Below are 11,962 nucleotides of genomic sequence, written 5' to 3'. Positions count from 1 at the left end.
TGCAAATTTTATAAAAAAAAGATATTAAAATTCACCAAGTTTCTTAAGAAAATTAAACTACCTTTCAATACAACGTAAGAGGGAAGAATGGCTATTACAGCCACTTAGGACTTAGTTATCGTACAGGTTCCCGTATATCCAACCCAGAACTTTCTAGCATTAGAACACATCCTACTAAATGTAGAATTCATGTTGAAAAAACACATTTTTCGATTCTCAGTGCTACATCTCAAACTGCCTTTTTAACTACCCTAGAGCCATTAATATATATAAAGCACCTGTCCCCTAATTTGAATAGTAACACTTCTGCGGTTTCTCTCTCTCGCTTAAGGTGTTGTTTGGGCACTAACGTTTCTTCAGGCCATTCTTCCCTCTTACGTTGTACTGAAAGGTAGTTTAATTTTCTTAACAAACTTGGTGAATTTTAATACTTTTTTTATTTTTTTATAAAATTTGCAGCATTTATGTTAACTTTGTTATAAAAAAATTTTTGCTGTCAGTATAATAAATGTTATTTTAACTTTAGTTTTAACTGCTGTTTATAATTTATTGGAGACTGATGATGTGCAAATGATTGCACGAAACGTTTCTTAATAAAGAACCTTGAAGACTTCTTGTCTTATGGATCTCATGATGATGCATTTGCCGCTTGCCTATATATATATATATATATATATATATATATATATATATATATATATATATATATATATATATATATATATATATATATATATATATATATATCGAATCTGCTGGTCACTTTTCACCAGATACAATTGTACTTGTAATAGCCATAATGCCCTCTTAACTTCTCGATTTCTTTATGCTTTTTTGGATACTCTTGTCACTGCAAAGTCTTAAGATCCAAGCACAAGAAATATGAAGAAATTATGATGTTTATTAGCGGGAAACGAACCTGCGTCCCACTTTGTTACGATGGTGAGGATGGGTCTGTTCCAGCTCTAATAAATATATGTAGCCTATGCAGTATATGTATGTACGAGAGGCAATACAGTTCGATCCTTCTCGTAGTCAGGTTGGCAACATGACCTCGTTCTGATTATGGGGCGGGGGTTCGTAATTTCTACATATTTCTTGCATTTGGATCTTAAGGCATTGTAGTGACAAGCATATCCAGACAAACCGCGAAGAATTCGGAAAGGGCATTGTGGCTATTACAATTCCATATGTAATCAGAACACCAACCATAATTTTTCAAAATAACAGTAGTTAAACAATAACACGATGCTTACCGTTAATAAAGACTCTACTTCTTTCCCAACATTAAGTAAAGTAGTCTGACAAGAGGAAAAACAACTGAAACATCTAAGTCTCCCCGAACACCATCAACAGTAACCAGTAACCCATTCAAAGATGTCCTCAATTTTTCAAAACCATCACACAATTTACTATTACTGTCTCATAATGCCATCAAAGAGTTACCCTGTATAGCTAGTTCTGCCGCCACTTGTTCAACCCTCACTAAGCTTGCAACTGACACACTAGCTAATGTCCCTATAATTACAAAAAATCACCTTTACTAAAAAAACCAAATATATTACATAACCATAAAATCATTACAACGACTGTAACACTTCAAAAGATCAGAAAACCAAAAACATATCTGCGAAATGTAATCTCATATAGTCACAAAACCATAAGTTGCCAAAACCATATTTAAGACCATTATGCCCCTATGAAAGAAAATAACCATATCACCCATTTTGCCTTAGCATAGACAGCCACCCCAAAGGCTACGAGCAAACAGAACTTCAGCATCCAAAAAAAAAAAAAAAAAAAAAAAAAAAAAAAAACAAAGAAAAGATACCTATAACTAACCAGACCTCGAAACCAAACAAAAACAAACTACTACAACCCTAATCTCAGAACTCTACGATATCATTGCCCCTCGTTTAACATATATGACCTGAGCATTACCAAAGTCCAGAAGTCCTACATCACAAGAAACACCCATCATCTTTTCCCCTTTCGTTGTTCGGCCCTCCAAAAATTCTGCCGGTCCCTAGAAATCCTCGAAAAACTCCTCGAGGAGTTCTTCTATTAGAAATGCCAGAACTCTGAGGTGCACTCCTAAATTCATTCCCGTTAAGAACCGGACAAAACAGCTAACCATGCCCCGAAGTCTTGCAGGCACCAAAGTATCGCACCTTGCAGAACTTTTTGGTGACCCTGCCTAATATAGTTAAAGCAACGGACCTGCGACATTGAACCCATAGAACCAATACTATCCTCCGTCTTGGCACGCAACCTTGTAGAAGGGAAGCTCGAATCACCCTCTGGCAGGTGCGTTGGAATAGCACCGGAAGCCTTTGGCATCCCATTTATGAGAGTGCTATCCACAGCAGGACATTTCGACAGGTGTTTGCGAACCTGCGAGAAAAGCAAGGCTTCATCAGACCCCTTTTCTATCCTTTCATCAAAGCTATCCACTATAGCTTCAAGAACATCATTAAGCATCCATGCGAATTGAGGCAATTTCTCTAGGTCATCCACAGAAATATTGTTAACCTTTACCCAACTGGACGTTCTTAATTTCTTTGAAAAATCTCTCCCAGCATCAAAGCATCTAGCACTAAACCTAACCAAAGAATCCTGGCCCTTGCGAATCTTAAAGAGCAATCTAAGGTCTTGAACTGCATCTTCGGCTTTAGTCCCCATATGCTGTCCTCAGAAACTTCTTGAGATCGTCCCATGTTTGCAATTCCCAAACTGATGACTCCGACAACGTTGTCCTATGCTCCCTTTATCTAAACTGAGGAATCCTTTTGCTTCATTCAAGGCTTCTACCCATTTGTAATTTTCTTGGCGACCAGGTAATTCAACACACCCTCAATAAACATTTTGAGAGGTACCAGAAGAACCCCATCAACCAGCCCAGGAAATGGCTGAACCCCGTAGGCGACCGACGTAAACTCCACCATATTGTCGAAATTAATAAAACTCCAAGTCCCAATAACACAACCCGATCTCAACTTCATATGCTAACCGAAATTCCAAAAGAAAACCTTTGTGAAGACAAAAGGGAAATTCTCTGAGAGAGGAAAAAAAGAAAAAGAGAAAGAAAGGAAAAGAAACAAGACTAAGAAATGTTTACCCAATAGCGTAAGAAATATTTACCTTCAATAACCCAACAACCGTCGAGCAGTTATCAACACAATAACCCAAGTCCCCCAAAAGATAATAAAAATAATAAAAGAAACAAAGTATTCTGTAATCCCCAAGTAGTTCCTAATCGCCGATGCAAACTGCCCGTTGCGAGAAAAAAACAAGTCATGCCTGCTCTAACTACCCCAGTCTACCCCCACATACACAGAAAATGTGCTCAAAGAGAATGGGAAGGAAGTTGGACACTCTACCCATGTACTACGTCACGAGTACGTCACTTGCAATGTAATAATAATAAAAAAAAAAAACACTCACTTGCCCTTTAACCTGCTTATTCCCTTCTACGACTGTAGGATGTGACGTCACTTCCAGCAACATTTTTTGAACGCAATCGGGACAATACGTGACGTAGTCGATCGAGACTTGTACTCTTACTCTCAAAAGGGCATACGTGATTAAAAAAAAAAAAAAATCATATGGGTTGCGATCAGAACAATACATGATCTAAACAATAAACTAACATAAAAAAAGAACACTCACCTAATAATATCCCTCTTTGTCTTTAAAACCCTCTGTGCTGCAAAAATACTGGGAAACAATTTCCCAACCTTAAAAAAAAAAAAAAAAAAAAAACACTGATGCTCTCGCTACACACAAACCAACCCACACCAGCACAGGCTATTAGCTACTGACCATGAATCATCTGGTTATCTTGGGTGAACGAAAAAACACCTACTATGGGATTCAGGGCCTCTGTAACACGGTTTTTTGGACTTTGCTCCTTATCAAAGCATCGGATGTAGCTGAAAGTTGACATATGTATATTTTACAACCACACACAAATTTTGTTCACATTATCAATAACCTAAACTCGATAGTTTTAATTTTTATAGTTTATCTACATATGATTATGCCAAGAGTTTTTACAACAAGGTAAACACTGTTTGACGAAATGTTGCCCCGGCCATCCACCAGACAGAAGTTAAGTATACCTTAGTTTTACCAGACCACTGAGCTGATTAACAGCTCACCTAGGGCTGGCCGGAAGGATTAGACTTATTTTACGTGGCTAAGAACCAATTGGTTACTTAGCAACGGGACCTACAGCTTATTGTGGAACCCGAACCACATCATAGCGAGAAATGAATTTCGATCACCAGAAATAAATTCCTCTAACTCTTCATCAGCCGGCCGCGGGAACTGAACTCCGGCCCATCGAGTGACAGTCTGAAGCTCAACCGAGTCGGCCAACAAAGGGCTCCCACCAGACAGAAACTCATTCACCTTGTTCCATCGGCTCTGAAACCCATAGCAGTCAAGAATGGCTAACAGGATTTGGAATTGTCCCCGTGGTTGCAAAACTGCATTTGTCTTACGACTTACAACTTTATACAGTCAAGAGAAAGCCCGTGGCCATACTTACTATAGCCTGAATAGGTAATTATTCAGTTTCTAGTTTAAATCCAATGTTTATGGTCTGATTTGTATTAAGCGTAACGTGATTACAATACTTGTAATGTCATTCAGGATTTTGAACATTTCCATTAACTATTCACTATGCCACCAAGAGAGAGAGAGAAAGAGAGAGATTGTATGTAAACAGTCTTTATATAACTATTTTTGTTAAAATAAGATTTTTATCCAAAGTAAATACAAGCTTATATGTGCTAAAATCTCCAGCAGACCAACGGATCATCCGATATAATTTTTTTTCTTCTTCTTTAGGCCGTACGACCGTGTTGGATATGTTTTGGGCATGACTGCAGGTGCAGTGAGGGTCACCGTCAACCGTGCCTCCAGTTCCGTTCCTTCACCATCGTCAGGATCACAAGCGCTGCGTGTCTTTGATAACTTTACGATTGGTGCCATTCGCCGCTGTATCCACAGAAAGTTTGCCGAGAAGGAGCATTTTACTCTTGGTTCCTTGACAAATGACCTCAAAACAACAGGCATTATTCCGGAAATGACATCATGGGCTTCAGTACTTCGACTCTTGCATTCTATGGGATTCAAATATAAAACTTCCCAACGTAAGATGTATATATGTAAGGAAGGAATCTCTGGAAATTGTATGCCGCCAGATAACTGCTCTCCGTGATCTACGACGCCAGCGGGAGGAGGGGAGAGTGGTCGTTTACGTAGATGAAACCTGGTTTACGACAAGGATGGCCCACAACAGGGAATGGGCAGACACTACACAGGATGTCACCAGCTCCACTTACAGTCGTTAGGTTCCTCCTGGAGAAGGTGAGCGTTTTGTGGTGGTGGCAGCTGGCACGAATGAGGGCTTTATAGATGGTTCATACCTGTGCTACCTGGCCAAGACCAATCAGGAGACTACCATGGCGAGATGAATGCAAAGCTGTTCAAACAGTGGCTAACGACGCAACTTCTGCCATCCCTTCCCGAGCCATCTGTACTTGTGCTTGATAATGCACCATATCATAGCACACTGATCGAGGAGAGTCGATGCCCCATCAGCAACAAAAAGAAACCAAAAGAATAATATATCTCGTCAGGTAATTATAATGACTTATAATATATATATATATATATATATATATATATATATATATATATATATATATATATATATATATATATATATATATATATATATATATATAATTATATATATATATAATCCAAGGCAGTTCAGGGAAAGGCACTGTCTGTATATATTTTATTAAAATATATATATATTGTTCTTCGAGCTATTTGCTCACATTATATATATATATATATATATATATATATATATATATATATATATATATATATATATATATTTATAAAAGTGTTTGAAAAAGTGTTTGAAGAGTCAATTAACCTATTTTAATGGGAACTTTATCAAATTGCACTTTATTGCTTGTACTACATGTAACAATTTATGATCTATCTTTAAGGTATTAATGTTCTATTATGTTCTCTCATCAGGTGGCTAGAACAGCGCAGGATATCGTTCCGACCTTCTGCCACACGCTCGGAGCTGCTGCTTATTTGCCAAAAGAATCGGCCGGAGCGAAGGTATGAGATTGACAACACCATCCGTGAATGGGGCCATGAGGTTGTGCGTTTGTCCCCCGCTCACCCCGAGCTCAATGTAATTGAACAGGTGTGGGGGATCATGAAGAGACACGTACGTTCCTCCCTCCGTCGATTTGCTCGATCCGACCTACAGGACAGGTTGGAGGAAGCCAGGCTTCCTGTTACCCCGGAAGTGTGGGCAGGAGCAGTTCGACAATCCCGTCAGTTCGAGGAGGAGTATTGGGAGTCGGACAATATCCGAGAGACAGTAGAGCCAGTCATCATTAGCCTGGCCAGTGACGATGAGGACGGGGAAGATGATCTTTTCCTCGAGAGTGATGATGACTGCATTTTGTTAATAAATCATGAATAGTTTTAGGAGTTTTATTTGTACATCTAATGTGAATTTATTGAAATAAAGTGAACATAATTCATTTATCCTTTAAAATAATTACAACATGTAGCAAAACAAACAGTAAAGATGATAATGCAATGAAGGAATGATGCCATACTTTATCTTTAGCTTCAACATCGGCAATAACATACCTAGTTGCCATAATTTGTTAGCTTAATGAAATAACCTATCATCTAATGTTAAACTTAATTTCTGAGGAGGCCATGGCTTACTGCACAGTGAAGGAACATGACAAAGACTTTATGAATGGCGGAACGACACATAGATGTGGGTGTGGTATCTGTGCTAGCGTAGTACTACTACTGTAGCAGTAGTGCCGCAACAGTAGTAATAGCAGTAATATACATGAATTAAACATTTAGGCCAACTGCTGGGATCCTTGAAGATCATTTAGCACTTCTTACAACTACTCTAGAAATGAGTTTTTATAGCCAGAAGTTAAATTTTCTAATCTAACAATGCCCATGATAGCCTTCAGTGTTATCCTGAATTATAACGAGGCCAAAGTGGGTGGAGCCTCATGAAGTCATCATTCTGACGATAATTATTGGTAAAGGTTTAAAGCCAAAATACGGTACCGGCTATTTTTTTTTCAGTAAATAGGTAGATAGCCAATAAATAAAAATTGCGTGACATTGGATATAGCAGATATCAAATCAAGCTTGTCCACTAAGTTTTTGAAAATTACCAACTATTCCCTACATCTTGTCAATCTGATTGTGACCTATAAAGTAGACTGTAATTTCTTAGAAAACTAATTTTGGGAGTTAGACTAATAATCGAAGTGTTTTTGTATTTATTAACATATTTTGTTGGTTTGTTCCTTATGACAATTATCAGTGGAGGGGTTTCAGAGTTCATAAAGGTGTACTGCTTTGCTTGTATTTAAATTTTTATGTCATTGTTGCCAGAGGTGTAGCCTTCGTTACGTATAGCCAATCATCCATCGAGAAAGAGGGAAGAAATGCTGTCATAAGTTACGTAACGAGTGCGTTCGAAACCTTTTCTCTGAGTAAGTCACTTTTACATTATAAGTACCAAATTTATTCAACCTACGTAATGCAGAATACAGTCAAAATTTATGTGTAGATATAATGTGTATTCTGAATAAGCGTTATATTTATGAAATGCATAGATAAATAGTAGGTCATCAAAGTACTATCAACCTAACGTCTCAAAGATTATTGGAACATGCCCTATTACGGCCTACTTTTCCCCATTAACGTCCCTTCAGAAGCTGTTAAAGGTCATAAGGTCAAGCTGCCACCAGCTGCTGCACCCTATTATACAAGGTCAGATAGGGTCATAACCTCCTTCCACATCTGTTTTAAAATCAATGTCATAATCAACTTATATCTCAAAGATACTCCGGTAACGATGGCCGCCTGTTCGCTGGGTCAACACATTCTCTCCTTCGTCAACTCCTTTCTCTCTCTCTCTCTCTCTCTCTCTCTCTCTCTCTCTCTCTCTCTCTCTCTCTCTCTCTCTCTCTCTCTCTCTCGTTATCCAAGTCACTAAATGAACTATGGAAGAACAGCAAAAACAGTCTACAAAAATATAATTTATTCAGTAGTCTAACATGGCAAGTAGATTGGAATCAAAATAGGAATGAAATGGGAATATCTGCATCTCAGAATTGTTAACCCAATTAACCAAGTAAGAAATAAAACATAGTTCTATAAACGTCCACCAGCTGAGTCTTTACAACAAAGAAGTCAAAATAAGTTAAACACGACCGTAATCATGATAAGTCATATTCCCCTCCATTTATACTGACCTCTATTCAATACATCTGAGGAAACAAAGGGAAAAACACAACTTTTAAAATAGGCACAGAGAAAAAATAAATGTGGGATGTTTTCCTACGTTACCAACCCCAAAAGAAATGCACAAAATTGAACATGGTAAAGTAAGAAATCAATTAAAATCAAAGAGACATAGCAGATAAAAATAAATGGAGAAAAAGCTATTCAGCATCGTAACCAGTGCAAAGAATCAGTACACGTTAAACAAAGATATTCAAACCTAGCTGGGTAAGTAATCTATATTTGTTATATTTCATTACGGATTTGTTCGCGTTTAAGTGCCCCTAAGGCCAAATAGGTTTTTTACGTGTATTATACATTTCTATTTTTCATTTACTTTTATCAATTTTAATATTTTATTTCATCTTTTTAATTTTGTATTTATTTCTATTTATTTTATTTTGCTCGCACTTATTTTTAATTTTTTTTCTTCTAATCAATTTTTATTTATTTTTTATATTTATTTACATATGTTTCTATTCTCTAATAAATGTTTATTTCTTTGGATTTCCTTGTTTCAACTTTTATTTATTCTTATCCATTTTTATTTTTTTAACTTTTATTATTTTTATTATTATTTCTTTTCATTTGTTTTTATTTTTATTTATCTTCATTTATTTATTTCTCCTTTTATTTTGAATTTATTTTTATTTATTGTTTTATATTTCAGTTTATTTTTAATACTTTATTTTTATCTGTTTTATTTATATTTTTTTTGTATTTCTATCTATCTGGACTTTTTATTTATACATAATTTTTTATTATTTACGTTTATTTACTTATGTTTTTTATTTTATTAATTTTTATTTATTATATTTTTATTTTTTATTTCTTTTTATAATATTTTCATCTATTTTTGTTTATTACCATTCATTTATTTTCAGTTTTAGTATTATTACCCATTTCTGTTTTCTTTGCTTTTGTCCATTTTTATTTTTTTATTAAGTTTTTTATTTATTCATTTATTTTATGGATATTTACTTATTTTTATTTAATTTTACCTTTATTTTACTTTCTTCTATGTAATATTTTTATTTATATATGTTTATTTTGATTATTTTATATACTAATATATGTTTTTATTTATGTTTATTTTTATTTTCATATACTGTATGTTTTTATTCATTTTTATTTCTGTTTTTATTCAGTTTTATTTTTATCCATTTAACTTATCTATTTCTATTTTTTCCCTAGTTTTATATATTTTTATTCACATATATTGATTTTTTTTCAATTATTTTTTAATTTATTTTTATTCTTATTTGTTTTTAGTTTTATTTATATTTATATATTTTTATTTATCTTTCTCACTTTCATTTATGTCTATTTTTATTAATATTTATATATTTGATTTCATTTTAAATTACTCTTATCTTTTTTATTTATATTACTAATTTTTATAATGTTTATGAGAATTTTTCAAATTCTTATATTTATAATTATTTTATTTTTATTTATTTACTTATCAATTTATCCTGTTTTATTTTTATTGTTCTGTAATTATTTTTATGCATTTCAATCAATTTTTATTTCATTATCTTTTTTATTTGGTATCTTTTGATATATTTTCATGTCTTTTTATTTAATTTTATCTATTTTTTTTATTTTAGTTTCTGTTTATCTTACTTTATTTGTATTTTATTTATTTGTAATTATTTTCTTTTATTCTTATTCATTTTTATTTATTTATACATTTATCTGTTTTGCTTATTTTTTCTCCTAATTTTTTCCTTGATTTATAATTTTATTTATTATAATTCCTAAATATTTTTTTATTTATTTCTTTTTAAATGATTTTATTTCCCTTTATTCTTGCTTATTTTTTCCTGTATATTTCTTAATACTACTTTCTGCATTTTTTATCTATTTTCATTCATTCTTATAAATCTAATATATTTTTATCTATTTTTAATTTATTATTTCTTATTTTCGTATATCTTTTAATTTTTATTGATTTTTATATATTTTTCAATTATTTTTATTTCCATTCATTTTATATTTGTCATTACTGTTATTCAGAGTGATGGTGAGGATGGGTCTATTCCAGCTCTAATAAATATATCTGAAAACGACAGGTATATGTATGTACGAGAGGTAATAGACTTTTATCCTTCTCGTGGTCAGGTCGGCAACGTGACCTCCTTGTGGTTAAGGCGACGCGGGTTCGTGTCCCTCGACCGGCAATCACAGTCTTCAATTTCTTGCGTCTGGATGTACGGCTTCGTAGTTACAAGCACATCCAAAAAAGCTCGAAGAATTCGAGAAGTTAAGAGGGCATTGTGGCTATTAGAATTACACATATATATATATATTAATTGTATGTATTTTATCTATATTTATCTTAATTTTTGTTTTATTTTTCTTATAATGTATATTTCAAATTTTTTATATTTTTATTTTTTCGTTATTAATTTTAATTTGTTACTTTCTTCATTATCTTATTTCTTTTATTTTTATTTACTAAAATTTATCTTATTTATTTTATTTTATTTAAATATTGTTATTTTTTAATCTATTTTTATTTATTTAGTTTTAATTTTATTGAATTTTTTTCATTAATTTTGTTTATTTCCACTTATGTTATGTATTTATTTTATTAAAATTAGAAACAAACCATATGCAATGAAATAAGATGAAAATAAAAAAGAATATATAAATCAATAAAAACAAAAAATGAAAAAAAATTCAAAAAAAGGAATTTAAAGTAAATTATATATAAATAAGATAAAAAATCATTATGATAAATAACTAAAATAATGTAAATAAAATTAATATTTTTTAAAAATACATAAGAATACAGACAGAAATGCATAGAAAATTGAGGTGAAACTAAAAAAAAACGAACAAATAATATGAAAATAAATAAATAACAAATAACTGAAAATAAAGAACAATTATGATATAAATAAGATTTATGATTATCAAAAAAAAAAAAAACGACAGAAAAGTGATAAATGTGAATAACAGTGAAGTTAAAATAAATATGAGAAAGAGAAATAAAATTGACTAAGAAATGGGTAAGTAAAATAGAACTTTAGTAAACTGTCATTTTTACAGTAGTTTTCGAATGGTATACAACTATTTTTAACTAAATATTTTGTATTATAATAAATCATACACATTTTTAGATTTGATTCTACTAAATAGATTTCTCTTAAAACAAATTATATCAAATATAAAGAAGTGAAATTTATGAAATATATAATTTTGAAAATGTAATAAAGAATAATAATAATAATAATAATAATAATAATAATAATAATAATAATAATAATAATAATAATAATAATAATAATAATAATAATAGATTAACTAACAATTTGTATGTTTCATTATGATAAAAATATGTAAAACTAATTTATGAAAATTTCTCAATGAATCTGAAATTAAAATCCATTGTAAAAATAGATTGAAAAACTCCTAAAAATCTCCCATTAAAATTGTAGCAAAAATTTAACTTCTTTTTTTTGTTAAGATAATTTTCTTTTTTAGACAATTTTGAAAATTGATTTTTTATTTTTTTGATTCAGTCACCTCCACAAAACCATGTTTCACGAATTAAGTACCTAAATATGCACTAAAATAA

The 11,962-nt window shown here is 32.1% G+C and overlaps 1 pseudogene; it reads left to right on the top strand.

The window, feature by feature from the left end:
* Nucleotides 1-4,415: 4,415 nt before the first annotated feature.
* Nucleotides 4,416-6,529, top strand: LOC136833096 (uncharacterized; annotated as a pseudogene).
* The last annotated feature ends 5,433 nt before the right edge of the window (nucleotides 6,530-11,962 follow it).

The sequence above is a fragment of the Macrobrachium rosenbergii genome, chromosome 51 (genome assembly GCF_040412425.1).
Source record: "Macrobrachium rosenbergii isolate ZJJX-2024 chromosome 51, ASM4041242v1, whole genome shotgun sequence".
NCBI classification, from domain to species: domain Eukaryota; kingdom Metazoa; phylum Arthropoda; class Malacostraca; order Decapoda; family Palaemonidae; genus Macrobrachium; species Macrobrachium rosenbergii.
This window is presented reverse-complemented; position numbering and strand designations above follow the sequence as displayed.